Raw genomic sequence first — 25776 nt, 5'->3', positions numbered from 1 at the left:
CAAGCCTCATCTCTACTCAATAATAATCATAATAGCATTTATCACCACAATAGCACAACGACAGTTTTTACACCTCCATCCCTCCCAATAAGGTAACCACCTCGCCTTCCTCCCCATCCCACCCTCACACACAAAATCATACACGCCCCAGACACCAAAATACCCTCAAACATACAGATACCCCCACGCACGCGCACCCCAACTCAACATGCACACGCACTCACACACACACACACACACACACATAATAATAATAATAATAATGTATTGGTAATCATAATCAAATTTATCATCACAATAGGACGAAGACAACTTTTACACCCCATCCCTCCCACACCAGCTGCCCACCCACTTCCTCCCATCCCACCCTCATTCATACATATCCCCAGGCGCACAGTTACCCCCCCACACATGCACCCACGCGCACACACACACACACACACACACACACACATACACATACACATACACACACATGCACACACACACACGCACACACACACACACACACACATACACATACACAGACACCACACACACATCAGAACACACACACACACGGACATACCCACGTATACTCGGGGAAAACAAAAAGGCAAAGTAATTTCAATTTAAATAAACGGTTTAAAGAAAAAGAAAAGTAAAGAGAAAAAAATATATATATACCTTAAATTTAAATTAAATACCTAATTACGAAACAATAGCCTATAGTGTTCACAGCAACTAGAATGTTAGTGTTTGAAAGTCTTGGTACCTTGGTTTAATGTCTGTTTATGATCCAATCTTCCTCTCATGGCTTCTCCAGGCCTGTAGCTGAGTGTTTGTCCTTTCCATATACTCCTGCTTTGAACAATCCTCTCTTCTCCAGGTCTGTGGCTGCCTCTGTTGGGTTTGAGTAGGTTGTACCGTATTTTCCGCACTATAAGGCGCACTTAAAAGTCCCAAAAAAAAAAAAAAACGGCAGTGCGCCTTATAATCCGGTGCGCCTTATATATGGATCAAAATGTAAAAATTACATGACCAATATTTTTTTTTTAATAATAATAAAATGTTTCAGTACGACTGGTAAACTGCAAAGCCGCACCGCTTGCAGCATTACGGTAATCAGTAAACACCGGTGCTTACTCACAGTCCCACACCAATAAAGAAGACGACAAAATGGCTCCTGTCAAGAGACACGCTTACGACGCAGAGTTCAAGCTCAAGGCTGAAGAAAATGGGAATAGAGCAGCAGCGAGGGAATTCAACATTAATGAATCAATGGTACGGAAGTGGAGGAAGCAAGAAGATGACCTGCGCCAAGTAAAGAAGACTAAGCAAAGTTTCCGAGGGAACAAAGCGAGATGGCCACAGTTAGAGGACCAACTCGAACAGTGGGTTATTGAACAGAGAGCAGCAAGTAGAAGCGTCTCTACAGTCACAGTTCGAATGAAGGCAACAGCGCTAGCATGGGACATGAACATCGAGGATTTTCTAGGGGGTCCTTCTTGGTGCTTTCGATTTATGAAAAGACGTAAACTCTCCATCCGCGCAAGAACTAGCGTCTCGCAGCAACTGCCAAACGATTATAAAGAAAAGCTGGTCACTTTCCGCGCATACTGCGAAAAGAAGATCACTGAAAAGAAGATCCTGCCAGAGCACATCACCAACATGGACGAGGTTGATATGGACCTGTGTTGTTTTGTTTGCATTGCATTTAGAAATGCTATTACTGTAACGCCAAATCAAATTCCTATATGTGTATGCTTAATGTGTATGCATAAATGGCAATAAACGTTATCTCATCTCATCTCATCTCTCATCAGGTTCCACTCACCTTTGATATTCCTGTGAACCGCACTGTGGAGAAAACGGGAACCAGTACGGTGTCTATACGCACCACAGGGAATGAGAAGTCATCCTTTACTGTAGTTCTCGCCTGCCAGGCTAATGGCCAGAAACTTCCACCCATGGTTATTTTCAAGAGGAAGACCTTGCCAAAAGAAAACTTTCCAGCCGGCGTCGTCATCAAAGTTAACCCGAAGGGATGGATGGATGAGGAAAAGATGAGCGAGTGGCTGAGAGAAATTTACGTCAAGAGACCGGGTGGCTTTTTCCACACAGCTCCGTCTCTATTGATCTACGACTCCATGCGCGCCCATATCACCGATGCTGTCAAAAAACAAGTGAAGCAAACTAATTCGGAGCTTGCCGTCATTCCGGGTGGATTAACTAAAGAACTCCAGCCGCTAGATATTGGTGTAAACAGGGCGTTCAAAGCTAGACTGCGAGCTGCGTGGGAGCAGTGGATGACAGAAGGTAACGATGAATTGAGAATCAGTATATGTAATATGTATTTTCATGTACCTACTTCTGCAAATCTTCTAATAAAGTTTTCAATCAATCAAAAAAGGCGAACACACGTTCATCAAGACGGGGAGACAGCGCCGGGCGACTTATGCCACTATCTGCCAATGGATCGTGGATGCCTGGGCTGATATATCAGTCTCAACTGTGGTCCGAGCTTTCACGAAGGCAGGAATAATCACTGAACTGCCAGGCAACAGGTATAGTATAGTATAGTGGATAGTGTACATAGCCTTTATTTATGTAAACCAGCTCCTTTCCCTTCTTGTTTTTTTTTCTTTCCTAGCACCAGGGGAGCCCCGCCTCCCAAATTTCGTTGTTTGGTACCTGTACTATAGCAATGACAATAAAGACCATTCATTCATTCATTCATTCATTCATTCAACAGCAGCGACACTGACTCAGATAATGACGAGAGGGAGCAGGGCATATTGGATCCCGTACTCGCCCAACTGTTCAATTCGGACACTGAAGAAGAAGAATTCAAGGGATTCGTGGAAGACGAATGAACTGAAAAAGTGAGCTTTACGTGTTATACATAACTGAACAATGTTGAGTTATGCACTAACGTTTGATTTAGTGGTATCAGACTGTTTCTTTTACTACGTGTTTACTGAAATAAAGTTTGAATGTTTGACTGAATTGAATTAATGAACATCTCATCCCTCTGTCTCCATGTCATTGTAGAACACCCATGCCTTTGGAATGTGAAGCTTGAGGTCTACAAAGACAAAGAAACGTTCCCCTCCACGTTTGGGAGAAGAGTGAACTTGTTATATTGTTTGGGAGATATTGTTAATATGTTATTGTTAATATTGTTATGTCTCCATGTCATTGTAGAACACCCATGCCTTTGGAATGTGAAGCTTGAGGTCTACAAAGACAAAGAAACGTTCCCCTCCACGTTTGGGAGAAGAGTGAACTTGTTATATTGTTTGGGAGATATTGTTAATATTGTTAATATGTTATTGTTAATATTGTTAATATTGTTAATATGCACATTAACGTTTGAACAACGTTTGAACGTTGAACAACGTTTAAGAACGCTTAATAAAGTGTGACTTTATTTGACTGTTGTGTTGACATTCCCTTTAGCACAGCTCCATCTAGTGGATGCATAACGCAACCCCAGTCAAAAAAACGACAGTGCGCCTTATAATCCGGTGCGCCTTATAATCCGGTGCGCCTTGTATATGAAAACATTTCTAAAATAGGCCATTCATTGAAGGTGCGCCTTATAATCCGGTGCGCCTTATAGTGCGGAAAATACGGTAAATGTTCCATCCAGGTTGAAAACTTTCAGTTTTGCTGGCGCAAGGATGTGCGTCTTGATGTTCCTTTGATTTCTCAGGTAGTCCCGGATCGGTTTGTAGAGGGCTCTCTGTTTTCTTGTTTTGTATGTGTAGTCCTGATCAAAAAAGATGCGCTCTCCGTCAAGCAGCACTTGCTTCTTATCCCAGGCTTTGTTGGTTGCCCATGCGGTGCGCTCTGATTAGATTGATATCACCTGGCACCTCCAGAGTCTCTGCAATTAGCTTTTTTAGAAACTCTATCATATTGCTAGCTCCGTTTGTTTCCTTGACATTATATATACACATATTGTTCTGTCTGGATTTATTTTCTAAATAATCCACCTGATCTGAAAGCTCATCAATTCGATCCTTTGTCTGCTTCAGCTGCTTCTGGGCTGCTGCCTCGGCATCGTCCAGGTAGCTCACCCGTGTCTCCAAACAATCCACACGTTTTCCTGTTTTGCTAGTGTCGTATATTTTCTACTATATATATCCTATTTTCTAGTGTTGTGCAATGGCTCTTGTAATCTGACCAGCCCCTCGGACTTGGGGCCGTGGTGACATCACAGGGGACGGCCCTCATGGCCATCTGGATAAGGTGATAGGCTATGACCTGTGACTGTATTTGCATATTGTGGATGGATAGGGTTGAGACCCAAGGGGGGCTCTCTTGACCAGCGGATCCCAGGAGAGGAGGACAGAGACAAGGCTCCAGTGTTGGTATACGTATACCCTGTTTCTGTACTTTAATTAAATCATCTTAAACTCAATAATTGTTCTTTGATTCGTAACCAATAAGAGAAATACACGACAGTAATGGCGAGCAAGCAACGGAGATAATATAGCTTAATTTACAGTATTTTGCAAACTTCAATCTAACGAAGAAGGTAGATTTTCTGCAGAGACCTCTCTCTCTAGTCGATTGGTGTGTTCAAAATAGACTGTAAATCTCAGATAAGTTATAGTCAAAAGAATCTTTGTGTAACGGTAAACTTGTTGGAATAGAAACAAACTTTTCATAATCTTTAATAAGTGGGTGGTGAGAGCCGGACTTTGAAGCCCGTTTTTTGTAAAATATAGTGTTTGATGGTAAGGTATGTGATTTGTTTGTACGGTATTGGAATATCGTGTGTGTCTGTGTAAAATTCGGTGAGGTTGTGTTTATGTGTTGGAGTGTGGGTGGACTGGGTAGTCTGTTTTGTATTGTAGCAGTGGAGAACATGTGAGGCTCTTTGTCTGTTTGAAAGGACGCCATTGTGTAAGCGGCCATTTGCAGTGTACTGTCAGCGGAGCGTAGACGCCATTTGTATTGTCCTGTGTAAACGGAGCGATAACACGCACGCTCGGGCACGCGCGCAGACACGCGGACACAAAGAAGCCTAGATATCTCTGTGAAGAGACTGCATTGTAGAATATTTGAATGAGATAAATAATAGTCTAACTGGATTGAAAGATAATCGTGAAGTTGTTGTGTCGTGGATGTTGTGAGACTAATCTCTTCACAGGAGCGGTTTCCCCACAGAGCAGAAGGACAAAGACTAGCCCCTCCTTCCCCTACTCCATTTTACACGGAGGAGCTGGCGCATGTGCAATCGATACGCAAGTCGGTTGCTTGGCGCCGCCTGCTGGACAAAAAAGTTACAAGACATTTTTAAAACATTGGCTCTCTGTAAATTGATGAAATACAACCCTCCTTCATTGATGATGTTTGTAGATGATTGTTAGATATTACTTTAATTAATTTAATTAATTACTAATTGATTGAATTAATTATTCAGATCATTTCATTTTCTGTTTCACAGAACTTTGATCAATTGTTTTGTGATAATCTAATAATAACCATTTCTTTGTGTCGATAATAGTCGATTTCTTTACAGATTGTAATTAATAATTAATCATTCATTCTTTTCCAAATAACAAGTCGATTTCTTTACAGGTTATAATTAATATTTGTAATTTACATCTTTTATTTTAGTTAGGTCATTTCCACAGTGTTTGATTAAGGAATAGCAGAATAGTACATATTTGATAGTTGAGCAGTAAAAGGGTTTTTGTGGATCAGTGAATACTTAGGTGTGACCAGCCTTTGTGATTTAATAATTGTGTTGACCAGAACTGTAATTAGTATTGAATGAGTAATCAAGTGACACATATTCATAAACAATTAGGAAACACATTTAAGTATAAAGTACTTACACAGCTATTAGATTTAAGTTAATACTGCACTGACATACACAAGAGGCAAGTCTGTTATTCTGAAGTTGCAGGGTTTTTGTGGGGATGGTTAATACAGTTATATTGGACTAGCATTTGTTTAGCAAACAAGACAAAATAAGGTGGGTTGTAAGAAGCGTACACCTTATCTAATATAGAATATTGTCAGCATATTGAGCAAAGTAGAATGGGGTCGAATTCAACGAAGCTGTTAAAAGATATTAGTGAACATCGTGGAATGTTGGCTACGTTATCCCCTATGGCTATAGTGGAAAAAATGAATCCTCTTGTTAGGGAAATTAGCAAAATGTCAACGAAATGGAATAGCCGTTGGGCATACATTGAACAGCCGTGGCCGAAAGAGGGCAGCCTTAATTTACAATTAATTGCAACATTGGAGATACTTATCACTGTACACAAGGCAAATCAGAAAGGGAAAGATAGGTCAGAGAAACGCAAGTTAGAATTAGACATCTTAGACCTCTTTAAGGTAGAGGGACAGAAAATAGCTCAGATGGAACCGGAAAAGAAAAAAGAATTGGCCAGAACACTGGAACAGAAATTGAACATTTCATCCCCAGACCTGTGTCCTGCCTCCAGTCCCCCTCCATATGCTAAGGCACTGGAGGATCATTCCCAGAAGAAGAAGGAGCCAAGGGGAAAAGGGGACGACAGGAGTGACGAGGAAGATGACAGCGAAGATGGCAGTGAAGACTCAAGTGATGACGACAATGCAGATGGAGGCTACAACGCGCAGGTCAGGAAGATGATAGCCACAGCCGAAAGGAAAGGTGGGAGAAGACGCCCGGAGAAAGAGGGAGATTGTCACCGAATGTCATCAAATACATTAAAGAACTGTCCAGTGCTGATTCGGGGTAACAAGATGGAATATCATCCGTGGCATCATACAGATCTGTCTGAAGTGATCGAGAAACTCCCCGTTCTTCAAGAGGGAGGACATTCGTGGACGCGAGAGGTCGACGTGATACTGACAGGAACGCAGGCTGCGATGGGAGACCTGAAAAGACTCTTAGCTTTTATTGCAGGATTGGATACAATGCAGGAAATATTGATGAAGGCAGGACTTCATAGATATATCAATACATCAGTTTATGATCCAGAGCTCTTCGCAGCAAACAGAGGCAGGCTGTGGAAAGCAATCAGAGAGACCTACCCTACTCACATTCACCCAGACAATATCATTGTGAAGCCACTGGGGGGGGATGAGAATCCCAGGGGTTATGTTGCCCGTGTGCACTCTCAATGGAGAAGTGTGACAGGGAAAGACGCTGAAGATAACCCCTTAGAAAAATCCATAATCAGGGAAAAAATACAAGAAGGGCTTCCTACCCCAGTTAAGGATAAGCTAGCAGAAGTGGTGGGGCTACGACACATGAACAAAGCTGTTTATATAGACCACGTAGCTCATCAAGTTGAGTTATATCGAAAGAACATTCAGATACAGAAGGCACGAGACGAAGAATCCCTCAGAATATTGACTCATTTGCAATTGACTGAAAGCGAGAGGAACATAGAGGGAGTGCAGGCTTTAGCCCCACAGCAACAGCCACCTGGAGTGCAGACTGCTACTTACCAGTTCTACTCACAGGGGCCACAAGGGGGGTATCCTGCTACTTACCAGTCCTACCCACAGGGGCCACAAGGGGGGTATCCATACCCACAAGGGCCACCAGGGGTGCAAGCGGTTCCATACCAGATGTACACACAGCCTGGCCAAGGACCACCACCAGGGGGATGGACAGCAGCAGGGAAGAAGATGCTAGAACCGTGTTACCAATGCGACCAGAATGGACATCTAGCCTGTACCTGCTGCAACAGGCCCCAGGGGGGCGCAGGGGGGAGCCAAGGAGGAGGATATTGGCCTCCTACTACACCTGCTCCAGGAGTGATGAACCCTTACGGAGGCCCAGCAGCTGGCCTATAGGGGTGCCCGGAAGATCCGAGTGGGAGGTGCCAGCTGGTGGTGACACAGAAGCCTGAAGGCGCCACGCACCTCCCTATGTCTAGAGAATATGTGAAGACAATCGGATTTGAGGGAATTAAACAGCTGATTCCTACAACTGAGCTTGTAGACTTAGAGTACAAGGGACAGAGAGCAACTCTGTCAACACTTGTGTCAGAACACACGCCAACAGGGCTGCTAGGGAGAGATGCTCTATGCCAATTGAACTGTACAGTAAAATGCACACCTGACGGCTGTCAGGTGACGGTGCCATCCGGTGCTCAGATTCCATCGACAGCCAGAGTGATTAAGCATAGAACAGACCTACAAGCTTTGCCTTTAAAGGGAGCTGATATAGAATATTGGGTTGATGGGTCTTGTTACGGGGTAGGAGAAACTTTGTGCGCTGGGTATTCCTTAGTTAAAGCACAGAATTCAAAGTTTATTGTAGAACAGGCTGAGGCAGTTCCTCAGCCTTGCTCAGCGCAGTTGGCTGAATTGATTGCCCTCACAGAAGCATGCAACTTGGGAACCGGACGGAGAGTGACAGTGTACACCGACTCTGCCTATGCACATAATGTTTGTCATTTTAATGGAGCTGTATGGAGGGGGCGGGGTTTTAAGAGAACTGATGGTACGCCTATACAGCATCACGCACAGATCATGAAGCTGTTACAAGCCATGATGAAGCCAAAGGAATTAGCCATAGTGAAGTGTGCCACACACAGGTCTGACTCATCACATGTCACACAAGGTAACAGGGCTGCAGAAGATGCAGCCAAAGCCATTACAGGAGCAGACAAGGCAGGTAAAGGTCTTCTGGTCACACATGAAAAGCAATTACAGGGCATGGTCGCACTTGAGGATTTATTGATGTTACAGAGTAGAGTAACTACGTTAGACAAGAACGTTTGGCTAGCAAGGGGGGCAAGTCAGGATGACACAGGTCTATGGAGGAATCATGAGGGGTTGGTTGTAGCACCCTCAGATTTAATAGGCATGTTAATACGGGAAGCTCATGGATTAGCACATGTGGCTAGGGGGGAGGTAAGACGCAAGATCACCAAGGAATATGGGTTTTGGAGTCCATATTTGATGGAACAGATTGACCATGCTTTAGGTCAATGTGGGGTCTGTTGGAGAAACAACATCAGAGTGGGTACACCAGTGGTGTCTGGGCATATCCCTACCCCAATAGGGCCACAGGTGGTGGACAGGGGGGTGGATGTACAGAGTAGGCAGGATGTTGTGCCAACAGGTGCCGAGGTCCCCAGAGAACCTGAGAAGGAGGAGCTACGAGGAGATGCTGTGGTGTTGCCAGAGCCAGTGGCAATGCCAGTGTTACAGCCAGTGACATTACCGGCAGTGCCTGAAACCGAGGGGACAGTGGAAAGCTGTCCAGATGCCAATAAACCAGAAACTAACGAAGCAGAGAGGGTTGACAGTCTGGAGGTCCAGCCTGGGAGTGTCCAAAGCCTGGACACCTGTGCTACTGGGGATGCTGGCGAGTGCCTGCACCATGCTTCAGATGATGCTGAGGGCGACTCCCCAGACCTTGATCAGCGTGGGAGGGGACCAGGCGGCTGCCTGAACCTCAATGACACTGACGGACGACGACCAGTTAGGAAAAGATTAAAGACTATGAATAGGGTAGTGAAGCAGCAGATCAAAGGGAACGACGGGAATGGACAGCAGATGATAGCATGGCTGGAAACGGTCTTAGGGGAATGGGAAACTTATTTTGCTAAGATAGGAGCACCTATTATAGCAGACATGATTTTTGACTTTCTTAGGAGGCAGGGCCTCATTGACTGTTTTTGGAAAATCAGTCACTCAGTCCACGTTAATGAACTTTTCAGAAGACTAGTCCTCACCTGAGGTGAAGATCTATGCATTAATGCATTCCCTTTGTCCTGTGCTTACTGTTGGGGAATTATGTGTTATGATAACTGAATGTCATTATTTGTGTATTGTTTGTTTATTTCTATATCGTATGTGATTGATGTCAGTTGAGAAGTGATGTAGTGGTTATGCAAAGATAGGAAAGAGGTTCTGTTCCTAACGCAACGAAGAAAATGGAAGCTCCTGACTATGAAAGTGTTATCAATCTGAGACAGCGGTAAAGGCTGTTCTCCAACTGGGTACAAGTGCTAGCAACCTCTGACCCTGACGCTTCAAGGACAAAGAAAACATCGGTCGTTGGAAGTTTCTGTATTGATTTGTGCATGATGAACTGTGTTTAGTTTAATTGTGATTGTTATTTTTAGGATTCTTTTTTATTGTTGATTGTTTTGTATTTGGTTGCTGGTACTGGTGCTGGGTTGGTCTGTGTTATTGTGCTTCTTGTGATGTGTGTTGGTGTAGTTTTTCTGTTTGTTGTTGTTTATTTAAAAAAAAAAAAAAAAAAAAAAAAAATTATATATATTTTTTATTTTTTTATTTTTTTTATGTGGGGTTTTGTGTTTTTGTTTTTGTTTTGTGGTCGTTTAGTTTCGGAACACCCTCTGGGTGGTCCGAGGGGGGATGTGTCGTATATTTTCTACTATATATATCCTATTTTCTAGTGTTGTGCAATGGCTCTTGTAATCTGACCAGCCCCTCGGACTTGGGGCCATGGTGACATCACAGGGGACGGCCCTCATGGCCATCTGGATAAGGTGATAGGCTATGACCTGTGACTGTATTTGCATATTGTGGATGGATAGGGTTGAGACCCAAGGGGGGCTCTCTTGACCAGCGGATCCCAGGAGAGGAGGACAGAGACAAGGCTCCAGTGTTGGTATACGTATACCCTGTTTCTGTACTTTAATTAAATCATCTTAAACTCAATAATTGTTCTTTGATTCGTAACCAATAAGAGAAATACACGACACTAGCTTACTTGTAGGTGACTTTAGATAGATAAGAGATAAGATTGTTGATCTCTTTATTTCCCCCCCCCCCTCTTTTTCTGGACTGCGTTTAACGTTATCCCATCACCTTTCTGTTTTTGACAGAGTTGTGAAATGGAAGAAAATAAGAATGCATTGGAAGAACTTGAAGAATTTATGAAGCACAATGCTCCAGGAAGTTCTTTGGATGAAGATCCAGGCCGCGGTCTTTTACAGGCCTTTAACGACCTTGATGACTTCACCGAGAAGATGCGGCAGAATGTGGTGGGCAGTTGATTTCAGTCAGTAATGTAATATTATTGTGTGGCTTGTGGATGAAGAAACATATTTTAGGACATACTCAATCGAAAATCTGTTGGTCCTGAATATGTTCTTTTGTCTACCAGAGAGCAGCATTGTGTAACACAGTTCTGTGTAATAGGCCATATTGGTAGAATACAAGCAGGACAATGAAGCCATTGTCAGGGTGTCAAATGGCTTTATCCATTTAAACACCTTTGCATGCAAACAGGCACACCTATGCTTATTTATTTCCCCTCAGTTAGCTACAACATTGACAAGAGCCTGCTTTCACAGCTCCTACACTACGCATACTGTACATGACAGCCATAGGGTCTACACACATTAAAGTATCAGCTGAGATAGTTGAGGACTTGAAACAAAAGGAATTTAGCAAGAAGTTCACATAAAGCGTCCTTGTAGCTAATGTAACTCAACTAACACTTGACTTGACATGTGACAGTGACATTGCCTCTGCACACTAGCATAATGGTAATAAAATGTCTTAAAGGTACAAACAAATTCATACAAGGCACATTCTGATATATTGACCGTTACAAGATAGACCTATTCAGTCACCAATTAAGCTGATTTTATCCATTTAAACACCTTTGCATGCAAACAGGCAGACCTATGCTAAACAGCCATCTTTAGTCAACCCATTTTTGAGGAACAAAAACAAGGATATGCGGTCCTGTGCCAACGCACAAGAAAAACGCAGCTTGCTTGACCCGATTGCGCATGACATCACTAATACAATTATTAATATATTATTATTATTATTAGTAGTAGTAGTAGTAGTGTCACTCATCATTAATTTCTTACCGTGTCATACAGCTTCAGTTGTCCTGAGTATATTATCCACCCAAAAAGCCCACCATTACATTTACTGTTCTGATATGGTTATTTATGGTAACCAACAATGTGCTAATTTTCACAGGAAAATAAAGACATAAAAGTGAAATGGAGAAAGAGGGACAGGGAGGGAATTAAAATCCCTGAAAGAAGTAGATGTAGTGAAAAGCGTCCAAAACCAAGGGTTTCACAGAGTCAAGCACCAACAGGTAAGACTGCTACTGCATACTGTCTCAATACAACTGATTCATGAAATTGATTTGATATCAATAAAAGTGTTTGTTTAATCCTAGTCACACAGTGTATACCATCATCAATTGGTGATCCTGCTGGGGCCAGTGCAGAGCAGGTGGACATGCAAGAAGAAATCGGTATGCAATTTCACATTTTTACCAATTTTAACATGCATTGTATTACAGAAAAAGTGTAACAGTTATTGTAGGAATGTACAATATATGCGACAATATTGGTATTTGCCATATTTGGGATGTTTTTACAAAATAATGTTTTGACAGTTCTCTAAGTCTGCATCAGCTGAAGCCTGCTTTCTAATGCATGGTGCGGCATGAGATTGGAGGTTTCTTGCTTGTTGTAGGAGCCAGATATGGTCCTGTGATATGTGTTGTAATTCACTGTGTGGGCATGGGGTGGCGCTGTCACAATACCTAAGGCAGGTGTATATAAGGTAGTACATTTGTTGTTATCGTCAGGTGTTGACCCCGGAAGGGCAAATAGGTTTGACCGCAAGGGCGCTGAGTTTGTTATTGTTATTGTTTTTGTACCAGTGATTAAGCCAAATGGAATGTGGCACTTAGTAACGCAATAAATGTTTATTATGCAGCAAACCAATGACTACGGATCTTGTTTTACCAACAGCAAACACATCAAACTAGAACGCACGGCGCGTCACCCAGAGTCCGCTGGTTAGCATCTCAGTAGCTCAGTATTAGACTGTGCTCCTTTAACACTTGTTGTTTATTGGCAAGGGTCCATGGAACGTTTTTTCAATGTTACATTTGTTCATCCTTGTGTTCTTCTGTCATAAGACTTGCATCGCAGACGGCTGCAGGAGATATTGCAGACCATTGAGGACCCAGAGGAGAGACAAGGGGAACCTGACTGTTCATTACGTAGAGACTGGTCCAAACGACAAACAGCGTCCCAAGAGAGATGGAGGGCAGCAAGGCCACAGCTTCTGGACAGCATGTCCTCTGCTGAATGTGTAGGCCTTAGAAGGCCACAGAAGTGCAGCCACTGTGATGGAGAGGCAGTCATCCAGTGCAGAGATTGCCTCCCAAAGATGTGGTTCTGTGGTCCATGTGACACTCAAGTTCACCATGAACAGGTTCTTCACAATCGGAATCAGTTCCTGGAGGGGTTTCTTACACCAATGCCCCCCCCCAAACTTTCTGCTGTTCTGTTGATGGCAAGCATCAGCTGGCTACAAAGAGTGAGTCTACTATTATCAATTGGCTGTGGTCTATGTATGTTACTTTGGAACTAGGGATGGAGCGTTTAATGTAAAAAGAAGAACCATTCAGTTCGCTTTAATACATGGTTATACCGCACTTTATACACCATTTGTGCACACACACCCTCTTCTGGCCCTTGTGATCGGGTGACCCCCAATGTTAGAACAAACTGCCCACTACATTACACCGCTGTGAATTATTGAAAATATATCTGTTGTTGAAGCCCTCTTACGAAAGACAGAAATGTAAGTCTGTTTTATAATTATTTAATTGGTGCCAAAACAACATTTTTTTTTCCTTCCTGGTGAAATAGAACCCACCAAAAAATTACTGAGACCAAATTTGTGATATGAACTGAACCATGAGTTTTGTGAACGGTTCCTCTCATAGGCTCTGTGCTCTGCTGTCATCCGGCTCCACTACTTCCTGAAAGGAAGTGGGCTGCTTTATGTTCTGTCCTATACTATTGGATTAAGTGATTAGTGATCACCCTTGTGTCAATGTCTTTATTCTCCAGATGAAGCTTCATCCCCGGGTCAGCCAAAGGAGCTACAGCAAAATAAAGTTCAGCAACCCATCAGGATTAAGAGAGGTAAGAATTCAGTATCATTTGATTTCTGTTAATTGGTTCACAGTAGCAGAAGGCGTCCACATTTGTCCAGAAAGGAAAGTGTTGGAGCTAGTGACTAAAGAAAGTGTTCCAAGGACCCGTTTGTTTGAGCTATTTTGTTTATTTGAACTATTTCTAGGTTTTATGTTACGCTGTGTGCTGTGTGTAGGCTTACAGCTTGCATTTGGTACAGGTTATTGATGGGTATTGCTAGATACATGTGAACTTGGTGGAACTTCCATATACTGTTTGTGGTGAGCAATGAAGAAGCTGAGCAGAGCTAAAATGTTCACATCGGTGTGTAGGCTACATTCATAAACAGGTCTCTGGATAACGTAACAATTGGCTTAGAAGAAGGCACTGGAGCACACATTGCTTCTTTTAGTATAAGCTGCAACATAGTGTAACATTTTGATGGTACAAGTATCTTTATCAGTGTCAAACACAAATATATCTTCTTTGGATTAAGTCAATTTAAAGTTTTACAAACAAACAACTTCGTCACGCAGCCAGTCCTACTCTCAGAGTACTGGGTCCCTTTGTGGTGAAGCTGAACCTTGTGATCCCTCCACTGATATGAATACATTTTCTGTATGTCTGGAAATAGTTTGTAATAGTATTGTTCATGGTTTGTGTGCCCAATTGCTATTATTGTGACAAGCTAAAATGTGACCTTTGTGTCTTTTTTAGGTGCAAGAATGGCTAAACAGCCACATAATGCCATGCCAGTCCATGCCACTAAAAAAGAGGAAGGTGGATGTCCAGTTGCAAGGTGATAATGCTGTGGATAAATACAGCCAGCTTAAGAATGTTTAGATAGCAAGTCTCTGATGTATGGTAGTGATGTAATAAGAAAAAAAAACTAGGTAAATGTCCAGACACTCTTCTGGTTATTGACAGCATTTTAACATGCATTGAATTCATTTCACTTTTCAGTACTTTGTATTGCTGTGGAGTGAAATGGGGCAAAATGCCTCCTAACCCACTCTCCTTGAAAACAACATTTCTAACTCACATTCCATAAACTGCCAGTTTTAGTTGTAGTGATTTTAAAAGTAATCATCAGTCTTGCTAAAATAGGCCTTACAAGGGCTATATGTAGCTAAATTCCCATTCAGTTCCACTAGCTAACTCCCCTTCATGACGCAATATAGTAATGTCATTATGAAATAAGGGAATTGTCCAAATATATTTTTCCGATTAAATTTCTGCAAATAACAGGTAGCTTGCCGCATTCTGACACAGAGCCATATATACATTCACATAATGGCTAATGTATGGTTCAGCTCACTGTGCTAGCACAAAAACACTGTAGCACCCAAAACAAAAGATCAAATTCAAGCTATTGTACTTTTTGCTGCGTCTGGAAGCACTATAGCTCGCTCCGTTGGTTGGTCCCCAAATGGCTCCCCACCTCTAGCAGTCACATTTGCCCCTAAAAGGCTGAAGTTTGGCATGGAGGTCAAGTGTGTGTGTTTATGCCAATTGGCAAAAGGTGGTATGCATGGCAGTTTGAGATATGAGTGGCCTATAACAAAAAGGTGTATCATTTCAAAACAGATTCACACAACTGGCCAAAGAACACGCACACACAGATAGCCACACATACAGTACATACACTCACACACACCATTTAGCCACGCCCCCTTTCATGTAGCTTTTGTCAGACTTCCTTGTTCATTGGTGAAGGTTAGCCCTGCCGCCTATACTGCTGTCACACCCTCTTCCATAACTCTTGAACTGTTCTCATAGACTTGCAGGAGGGGACCCAGTAGAGAGTAGCCACAGGTCCTTTTTAAAAACTTGAACTAAGAAGCATGTTTGGACCCAGCAAAGGTCCGCTGTAGATATGCTCTTACAGTTGTGTTAAGCTCAAAGATAATTTGATGTCATTATTACTGTATGTGTATAACTCTTTAAAGGTTGTCTTACTATTGTTTTTTATTTTTCAGAATGCAAACATGGGAATGACGAGGTGTATCAGTTTGATAGAGTTATTCGAAAGAGAACAATTAAGGTATGCACATTTTACTTGCTTACATTTCACATGCACTTTGATAGAGGCAAGACTGCTGAAATTAACTTCTAAATTAAAGTATACCTTTAAGTGGTCTAAAATACTTGCCAGTTGTAAAAATCAGTCCATGGTTGGAGTTGCTGGTGGACTCTGAGTAAACAGGGAGGTTTCAGACAGGCAGCAGACAGGCAGCAGCCATGCAGCGTAGGGTGGCACGGTGGTGCAGTGGTTAGCACTGTTGGCTTTTTGGGGGGGAGACCCCATTTGCTGCCTGTCTGAAGCTTCCTCGTTCTCTCAGAAAATGCCCAAACCTCCAACCACAGAACTCTGTAAGTAAGCTAATGTGTATGCATTGTTTACAATACTTGTAAGTAAGCTAATGTTTATGCATTGTTTACAATACTGGCAAATATTTCATACAAATTAATGTAAAGAAAGCTGGGCTATCAGAACTATCCCTTTAAGGTGGTACCTTTACTCTGGCTGTTTGAACATAGATACATATTGCTGTCTGTTTACCCCATCTCCCTTTTTCTTTTCAGAATGGCAAGAGAGAGGTCCTGGTGAAATGGCTACCTTGCAAGAAATGGTAATTTGGGGGAGAGCCAGTAGGAGCTAGGCTCTGGTATTGAAAAGTGGTGATACATTCGCTATAATTGTAGCAGATTACATTATTCATGTTCGTTACACTTGTATATAGGGAGGCGAAGTTAACATCACCAATTATGGTTTGGTTTTTGAAAAATATAAACCATGCGGGTATTTTCCTCATTTCCCAAAAGCATGGAAGAACTAAGATGATGGTAAAATGCATCTTATGAAGCTTCTTCATATGGATTGTTCCTGAAGCATATATGACCTACTGTGACTTCTAGAATAATCACAGCCACACGTTCCAACAACAAACTAGAGACATAGGTCATTCTGATGACCCTCCCTCTTTTCTTGATCAGAGTGGATGCTGTTATAACACTATAACCATTATGCTGTTATAACATTACAACCATTAATTAGTAATGGTTTTGGAATGAGATGTTGTACAAGCAGGGGTCCACATATTTTTGGCAATATGGTGTTATTCTTTGACATCAGATTTGGGGTCGTTTGAATGTTCACCCTGACTTAATGGCACAAGACATGGTTACATCACCCTTATAAAATGTTCCTGATATTCTGCTGCATATTCTATTCACGTTCAATTGCCTTCTCCTAAGACGTCTGTGTGTGTCTGTCTTTCAGCAACAAGAAATGGGCAAACACCTGGGAACCAGAGGAACAGTTCCTGTCATAAGGCAGTGTCTGGTGGGGGGGGGTCTTTAAAATGTATAAATGTTTTTTCATTTGATAAATAAAAATGAACTACAAAGCATAAATAACACTGTTTGGAACATGATTATCCCCAGTGCAGTGCTACCTCTTAGAACAGATTAAACAATTCCATTCTACTGTAAATCAGTGCCGATGTACACAAGTCATTTTCAGATTACAGTAACATTTATTTATTGTTATTTTTTTCTTGGCTGAAGGAATACCTTGTAATTAAATTTGATTTGGCAAATTGAAAATGACAATGTAATTTACATTAACATGACAACAGTAACAATGTGCAGCATCTATTTTGGTTGGGTGTTACATAATTTGATATGCACAGACCATTAAACTGTTAATCTACGTACACTTGAAAAGGTGCATTGTCCGTACAAGCTTTTAAACCGACCACTTCTGTGATATTTTGGGTTGTACAGCACATCAGTGAAGTCATGCCTTTTATTGCTTATTCTTTTTGTAAAGTAGGATATACATCCAATTCCTGAAAGTAACCATACTAAGCCTACTCAAGAATACCCACAAGACAGTAGGTATCCAGCGATTTTTTAAATGATTGTAGAGGTATCCAAAAAATGCCTACTCAAAGTCAACAATACTGACCCTCCGTACTGAAAGAACCATACTGCGGGGGGGAGTTCAGACACAACATCCACATATTTATGGGTTGCACTGATGAGATGAAAATGGAACAGTTCCTGTCTCAAGTGGGTGGGGCCTCTACACAGGCACTATCATTATTAATACTGTGAAATTGCTGGAAAGGTTTTAAACAAATGCTGGATCTACAGGTCAAAAAAACATTGTGTCTAAATATTCAGGACACCATAAACGTGTGAGATACAGTCCAACATTTACCTCAGTTTCTATGGTAAAGAAAATAACATTTGGCCAAAAGCTAAAAATCTCTCTTTGGGAGAGAGATCCTGATTGTTTCCATACTGGGGCAACTAGACTATAGTGATTCTCATTTTTCTCTGATACTTCAGTATTCATCCTGTCATATGTTGTATGACATATGTATCACTGTTTTTATTTTATTATTTTTTTTATGTACATTTGACCATAGTGACAAGCTGTACAATGTTTACGGGGCAAACTATTTCTCATTCTTATTACACACAGTCACACACATACACCTTGGCATAGCGCAAGAGGAAGCGGTAAAGGACGGACATTGAAGCCCAGCGTCTGCTCGTCTCCATGGAGATAAATAATAATAATAATAATACATTTTATTTATATGGCGCCTTTCCTGGCACTCAAGGTCCCCGTACAACAACACATCTAAAAACAGCCACAAAATTCAAAACACAAAATACATAGAAACATACAGTATAAAACATAGCCAGCAGCAGATCAGCACGGGAAAAGCAAATCATCACGGGTATGCCTGCGTAAACAGGTGGGTTTTGAGGTGGGTTTTGAATGAGATGATAGAGTCAATGTTCCTGATGTCAGGGGGGAGGGAGTTCCAGAGGCGAGGGGCGGAGCGGCTGAAGGCTCTAAACCCCATGGTGGACAGACGGGCTGGGGGGACGGTCAGGTTGATGGAGGAGGCAGACCTGAGGGACCGGGTGGGAATGTTGATGTGGAGGAGGTCGGACAGGTATGGAGGGGCGAGGTTATGGATGGCCTTGAAAGTGTGGAGAAGGATTTTATAGTCGATGCGGTGTTTGATGGGGAGCCAGTGGAGTTGGTGTAGAATGGGGGTGATGTGACTGATGACAGGGGTTCTGGTGACAATACGGGCAGCAGCGTTCTGGACCAGTTGGATCTTGTGGAGCAGTTTGTGGGGGAGACCAAAGAGAAGGGAGTTACAGTAATCTAGGCGGGAAGTGACGAGGGAGTGGACCAGGATTGCGGCGCTGTTGGGAGTGAGTGAAGGGCGGAGGCGGTTGATATTACGAAGATGGAAGTAAGCAGACCGGATGGTGTTGTTGACGTGGGAGTGGAATGAAAGGGTGCTGTCGAGGACGACACCCAGACTCTTAACCTGAGATAAGCTCCTCCCTCTCGTAGCCATTGTCGCAGATGTACAGGAAGTTGTTCACGCAGGATAGAGAGTGCCCCTGGGGAGGCGGGTAGAGAGGGGAGGGGGCATAGGTTAGTGTGTAGTGTTTGAAAATACTGCAGTGTGAATAAAGAGGTGTGTGTGTGCTCTCCCCCTCACACCTGGATGCTATGAGCATGGCTGTGGAGCCTATGAAATGCGGAGACTCCCTACAGACAGGTTTGTGAGACAGGTAGTGGTCTGTCAACTTCACCGACAGATTCAGCTCAAAGTTCTGGAGAGCAAGAGGGAGGGAGGGAGAGAGACAGTGGGTTGTATTAGTATAGTTATACACATTCACACAGGCAAAGACTCAACCACACAAACACAGCAACATTTACAGTAACACCATATTATCTGATTAGGGCTTAAAAGTTGGGTTTTGATTGCAGTATCACTTGAGGCCATAGCTGTATAGCTTGGCTCACTTAGAGAGGCCTTTGTGAACAATTTCGTCTTCTCAGATGTCTTTTACTGTTACAGTTAAAAACATAACAGCATGAGCTGAAAGGTTCTCTTGTCAAGACAATAAAAACGTTGTCAAACTCAATGATTGAAACGATGGGACAATATCTTTTTAGCATCTTGAACTATTGAACTTGGGTGGGGGTACCAATACCTCTCTGGTACCAGGTCCATCTCCTGAAGCTCAGCTCACACATGTACCAGGCCAGGATCTGTGTGGCCATCCCCACACTCACACAAGTGAGAAGGACTTGGTTGGCAGTGTACCTACAGGAAGCGAGAAAGACTACTGAATGGTCTCTGCTAGGAATAATAACTCATAGAACAGAACAGACACTGTTTAATATGTGTGTGTGTGCAGGTGAGTATGCACATATTATTCAGCCCTGGGGGGGGGGGGGGGGGCAAGGGCTCTGTCCCATAGAGAGTCTCATAAAGCAGCCCTCACCAGTAAAAGTTGTTTTAAAACAAAATAAATGTTTTACAACAGTGTAGGTGTGTACAGGTGTGTGTGGTGTCACTCACTCATCCACCAGCACTTTTCAGACGGACAGGCTGAGGACAACACCTCTCTGGTACCAGGTCCATCTCCTGAAGTCGGGGTCGGGGGCAGGGGTTGGGAGGATATCCTACGACTAGTCAAGATGAGATAAAATAGCCTTAGTATTAGGGTAAATGGGGAATGCTCTGTACCTGTAGACAGGTGATGTCATCACCAGACATCTAGTGTAGAAGTTGGTGGAGGCACGGATACCTGGGAGCATGGGCAAGGAGGATACAGGTCATACAGAAAAACAACAGATGATAGCCTACTTCAAGATTGTAACCTAGTACCATTTTTGTTGTTGCTAGCCAGTTAGCTACCTTGTCACTGATAATAAACATATAATGTCAAATACTGGACGTTTCTCATTCATTTAATGAAAATAATCGCAAGGGGAAATCATGGTTGATCTGGAAAGGCTTTGGAAAGGTATCATTCGCAATGCTTTATCTTAAAATAATTATGTACACAGTCTTGTGTACCCTTGCCTTTTTTCCGTTTTTCCCAGTGTTTTTTTTGCTCAGAATCAAATGTATTAAGGTCATGAGTCATCAGATCACCGGTTGGCTTGGTTCCAGGTTTAAAACAATTTATATAAGGATTTTCGGAAATGTCAATGGAGAAAATTAATGCGAAATTTACTTCCGGATCCGAAGTCCCCTCAAAAAAGGAGTAGGGTCCATCTGCGCGCAACAAATCCAACACCCGGAAATGTGTTATGCAAATATGCAGGCGCGGTATGATGACGTATGGTACATCACATTTCCGGGTGATGGATTTGATGCGCGCAGCGCAGATGGATACACTAGGAGTAAACCATGAATCGCCTTACTACGGCCTTACTACGGTGAAAACTACGGAAAAAAACTAATATGTAGAGTACAGTCCTATCAATTGTTCGAAAAGGAGTAGGAAGAAGCCTGTCCTACCCCTGTTTATACTTAACAATTATGCTTACATTATATAATCCAATTAATTAATACATATATTTCAGTATCATCCGTTCTAATACTTTTTCATTAAAAATAATTTAAACCTTTTTTTAAATAGAGCAATAGAGCAATATTTCTGCTTTCCTTCATATTTTCTTCATATTTTTGACATTAGGAACAAGTTATTAGTGTGATCACGATATCCGACCTCATGTACAATCTGTACTGCAGTAAAAATGTGGAACGCCCTTCCTATAATCTTAAAGGAGTGCAAAACACTGCCCACCTTCAAAACCACTCTCAAAAAACATTTACAGGAGGCTGCAATCCGTAACTGGACCCTCTAAATCAAAAATCAGATTAAAAGACCCGAACTACCCACTGTACATACTTTGTGTTTTGTCCCCCGCCCCCACCTGTGGTGTATGTCCCCACCTGCCCTACCCGCTGTACATACCTGATGTTTTGTTGTATTGTTCTTCCCATGATGGATGTATTTTTATCTTGTAGATAGTAATAGTTATTTGTCTGTATTATCTTGTAGATAGTACTAGTTTGTTTTGTCGGTCTTACATGTAAAGATGAATTGAGAATCAAGGACCCCAATTGAAATAAGCCAGTGGCTTTCTTGGGTTTTTATCCTGTTAGTTGACCTTGTATGTAATATGTACTTTCATGTACCTACTTCTGCAAATCTTCTAATAAAGTTTTCAATCAATCAATCAAAATCCTCATAGCTTTTTTCTGTAGTGTAATCAATGGGTTTAAAGTGCTTTTATATTCATTTCCCCATATCTCCACACAGTAACTCAAATAGGGTAAGACAAGACAACAATATAGAGTATACAACATCCTCTGTTCCAGAATATGTTTTGCCCTGCACAATACTGCAATACTCCTTGATACTTTGGATCTAACGTATCTTATATGAGATTTCCAACAGAATTTACTGGGCTTAAAGTGCAGACTCTCAGCTTTAGGTTAAGGGTATTCACATCCAAATTGAAGGAAGGGTTTATGAATTATAGCTCTTATGTATAATAACCAAAAGTAATTAGACAATTGACTCAAAAGCTGTTTCATGGGCCAGTGTGGGCTATTTATTCCTTCATTATTTCTTTATCAATTAAGCAGGTAAAAGGTCTGAGTTGATTCCAAGTGTGGCATTTGCATTTGGAGGCTGTTGCTGTATACGCACAACATGCAGTCAACAGAGCTCTCAATGCAACTGAAACAGGCCATCCTTAGGCTGTAAAATGCACTTCAATTACATCTGGATTGTTTCATTTCAAATCCTTTGTGGTGGCATACAGAGACAAAATTATGGAAATTGTGTCACTGTCCAAATACTTCCAGACCTAACTGTATATAAATAAAAGAATGTCAATGACCCCAGGTGAGGGACTTTATTAGGTCAAACAGGTTTGAGGGGTCAGGCAAAGGACTTGGTGGAGTCAGGCAAGGGTCAGGCGATCATCGTTGTAATCCATGGAGCAGGGCAGGAACCGTGGTGCAAGGTGCTGGGCTGGAGGTGTCCATGGTGCTGAGTGCACACTGATGAGCTAAATAAAACATTCTATTTCTGATGTCAACAGCACTAGGGCTCCTTCACAAAACCCTTACTGGAATCTTCATACACTCTGTGAATTAGTCTTTACTTTCTGATGAGTCAACAGCAATAACCCCATCCAGTGCGACATGTAGATAGCATATATTTAGAATATGTAAAATGCAAACACCAGAAATGCAAGAAAGTTTATGAGGTATACCAAATGGAATTAATAACAAGTGTTACAACCCTTCTGTCTAGAGTAAAATAAGGGCCTAACAGGGTAGAGTGCAGAATGTACAGGTGTGTTGCAACACAAATGCCCAAAAAAAGTGTACAAGGGATCAAATCAATTCAAGCTTTATTTGTATAGCGCATCTCACAAGATACGACTCAATGCGCTTCAATCAAGACATCATTGCTGATTGCACTTTAGCACAAGTGCTCTTTCAACATTGTCTCTATGGTCTTTCAGCTTCCTTTTCTTCTCACATTTTCGACCATATAATGGTGAGACAGCTGCTTCTCACTGTTGAGACAAAATGTTATAAAGAAGTGATTAATAATTAATTTAAGAAACTCACATTCATCAGTGGTTGCAAACTGTCATGGAATTTGTATTAGCACTCTCCTCATGTTTCCAAAATGCATTGCAAATGCAATGCACTAACAAGTCATTGGTCACTCTTCGTTGGTGTTGAACTTGTTGAGCCCTTTCCTAAAATAATAATACAGTGCTTAACCATGTTACAATGAAAAGGTGCAGTTAAGTACTGAATGAGTCACTCACTTTCTTTCCTTGATCATTCTACCTCAAGTGTCCTGATATAAAGTGTGGTTTCACTTTCCAGGCTTCTGACATCTTTGTCCCTGGTAACAGGATACACACATAAGCATGACTATGTGTACAGCTGTGAATGGTGGATAGTATGTTTGTATGCAATAAACTTCATTCACACTAACCAATTCTTTAGGAGGAAAGCTGTAAGGCCTCTTGAAGTACGTGTGGTCCTCGTCAGTGTCCAGTGGCATCTGTACAGAGTCCACCATTATTGCCAGTATGTTTTACATGAAAGGGTTAACTACTTCAAAAAGAGATCCAGGCTGGATTCAGAATGACACAGTACCACTAAACATATTGCATGTGCCATAAAGTTGCATGGAGTATGTGTTTTAGGAGCAGTAGCCCATTCAGAAACAGGCACACGGTCATAGATACTTAGTGAGAGATGCACTGACCATGGTGTTGCTTGCATGACTCCTTTTAACACTTGAATAGGTCCTGAATACAGGTGGGACACTGTCGTGAAGGGTCGCTCTGCCTTCCTCACTAAAGTGAGCAAACTTCCTTCCATATCTGAAATTAACACACATTATCTTCACCGGAAGGTTGAATTGTAGGGCCAGGTGTTACCCCAAAGTCCTCTTGATAATAAATGTACAAATACAATTATTATTTTTGTAGCACTGCAGCATACCCTTCCAGCCCAATGTTTTCCACCAGGACAATACACCACCTTCTCAGGAGAGACATGTCATCCTAAAGAAAGAGCAGTTACTCAATTTGCATTCAAAGTCTTATAGCATATTGATATAATGGGTTCTTGTTTTCTTAATACTTACAATGCTGAAGTCAAAGGTAGCCTCCATGGCGAAATACCAGGCATACTGTAATGAGAAAAGACACAAAGACAAGATTACCATGTGACAGCTTATAACTCAGTGAGAAGGTAGTCACACACATCCAATGAAATGTACATGGCTGATAACTCCATAGGAAAGTGATATGAGAGGTCTGCACACATGAATGTTCCTTAATACCTTTTATTGCACACCTTTTTATTTGCAAATGCACAAACAGAATGTTGGTCAGGACTAAGTGGTGGTCAGTCATTGTTACATACATTTACACATTTTTTTGATGGTTTTAAGGAACAATCAAGTGTGCCATATCACTTGGTGGCATTACCATAACTCACCATTATCATGAAGACACCACAGTCATTGCCACTGGTCTGCCTCGGAAGCCCCTGTACGAAGAAAAGTTAGTTAGAGAATAGTAGGTAATTATGACTATAGCTATAATATGATAGTAACATTCAAACAATACCTCCAAATCCAGACCAGTCTTCTCTGTCCAGGATCCCGCAACAATTTTCTCAGCAACACCCCTTATATTTATAAATTTACAAATTTATAAAAAGCATTTATAAAAAGCATATCCTAAAAGAAATAAAGAAAGTGATTTAGAAGATAGGCCTACTAGAAACATACCAATAAGTTGTATTTTTGTAAATACATAATTTGAAAAAAGGTGTTTGTGAGAACAATACATAATCATGTCACTAACAATAATAGACCCCTGGTCTGAGGTAGATTACTCTTCCTGCTACGACTGGTGAATTGATGATTCACTTGCTTAGTCAAATGTATTGATTAAAAGTCGCTTTGGAAACAGGCGTCTGCTAAATGCCCAAACTTTTATTAAATAAAAATTCGATAACATAGGGTCCATGCCTATAACTTGAACTTTTGCATTTGAATTAATAATTAAACCCACATTAGGTAATTAATTCAGCGTTGCTAACAGGTCAGAACCGTAATATAAATCTAATGTGGAATGTGAAAGCTCACACAAACATCAAATGAGCCCACAATGTCTGATCTAAAACTAATTTACACCAAGGATGTGCTGGGGCACAGAAATAACACATTAACACCATTTAAAATTCAAATGATGACATGATAATATATAGGTGGACTTACCTCCATATTTCACAGCAGAACTATGGTGGAACTGCATATGAGATAGAAGAGCAGGGTACTTCCCTGCCTTGTGACAACATGGACACTGGAATGTGTCCAAGTCCAATCTCTTAAGCGCAGGATATTGTCCATCTGGAAACATCATGTTGGTCTATGGAAGAATAAAATATAATTAGGTGAATGTATCGAATGTGACTCCAAA

At 41.7% G+C, this 25776-nt stretch overlaps 2 long non-coding RNA genes across 3 annotated transcripts; both read right to left on the bottom strand.

Annotated features, from left to right (window-relative positions):
• Window positions 1-23206: 23206 nt before the first annotated feature.
• LOC308172576 lies at window positions 23207-24330 on the bottom strand. Of its 2 annotated transcripts, XR_013937857.1 has the most exons (5): window positions 24287-24330; window positions 24048-24165; window positions 23772-23840; window positions 23599-23678; window positions 23207-23337 (listed from the first exon to the last, which is right to left on the bottom strand). It is a non-coding gene; the product is annotated as an uncharacterized lncRNA (long non-coding RNA). The 2 variants fall into 2 exon arrangements; XR_013937858.1 differs by having other exon boundaries at window positions 24048-24314.
• LOC308172577 lies at window positions 24329-25710 on the bottom strand. The gene is made up of 4 exons (XR_013937859.1): window positions 25575-25710; window positions 24919-25031; window positions 24788-24838; window positions 24329-24476 (listed from the first exon to the last, which is right to left on the bottom strand). It is a non-coding gene; the product is annotated as an uncharacterized lncRNA (long non-coding RNA).
• Window positions 25711-25776: the final 66 nt, after the last annotated feature.

This window comes from Nansenia antarctica (assembly GCF_963989245.1).
Source record: "Nansenia antarctica genome assembly, chromosome: 17".
NCBI lineage: Eukaryota > Metazoa > Chordata > Actinopteri > Argentiniformes > Microstomatidae > Nansenia > Nansenia antarctica.
The sequence above is the reverse complement of the archived record's forward strand: the minus strand, read 5'-3'. Positions and strand labels throughout refer to the sequence as shown.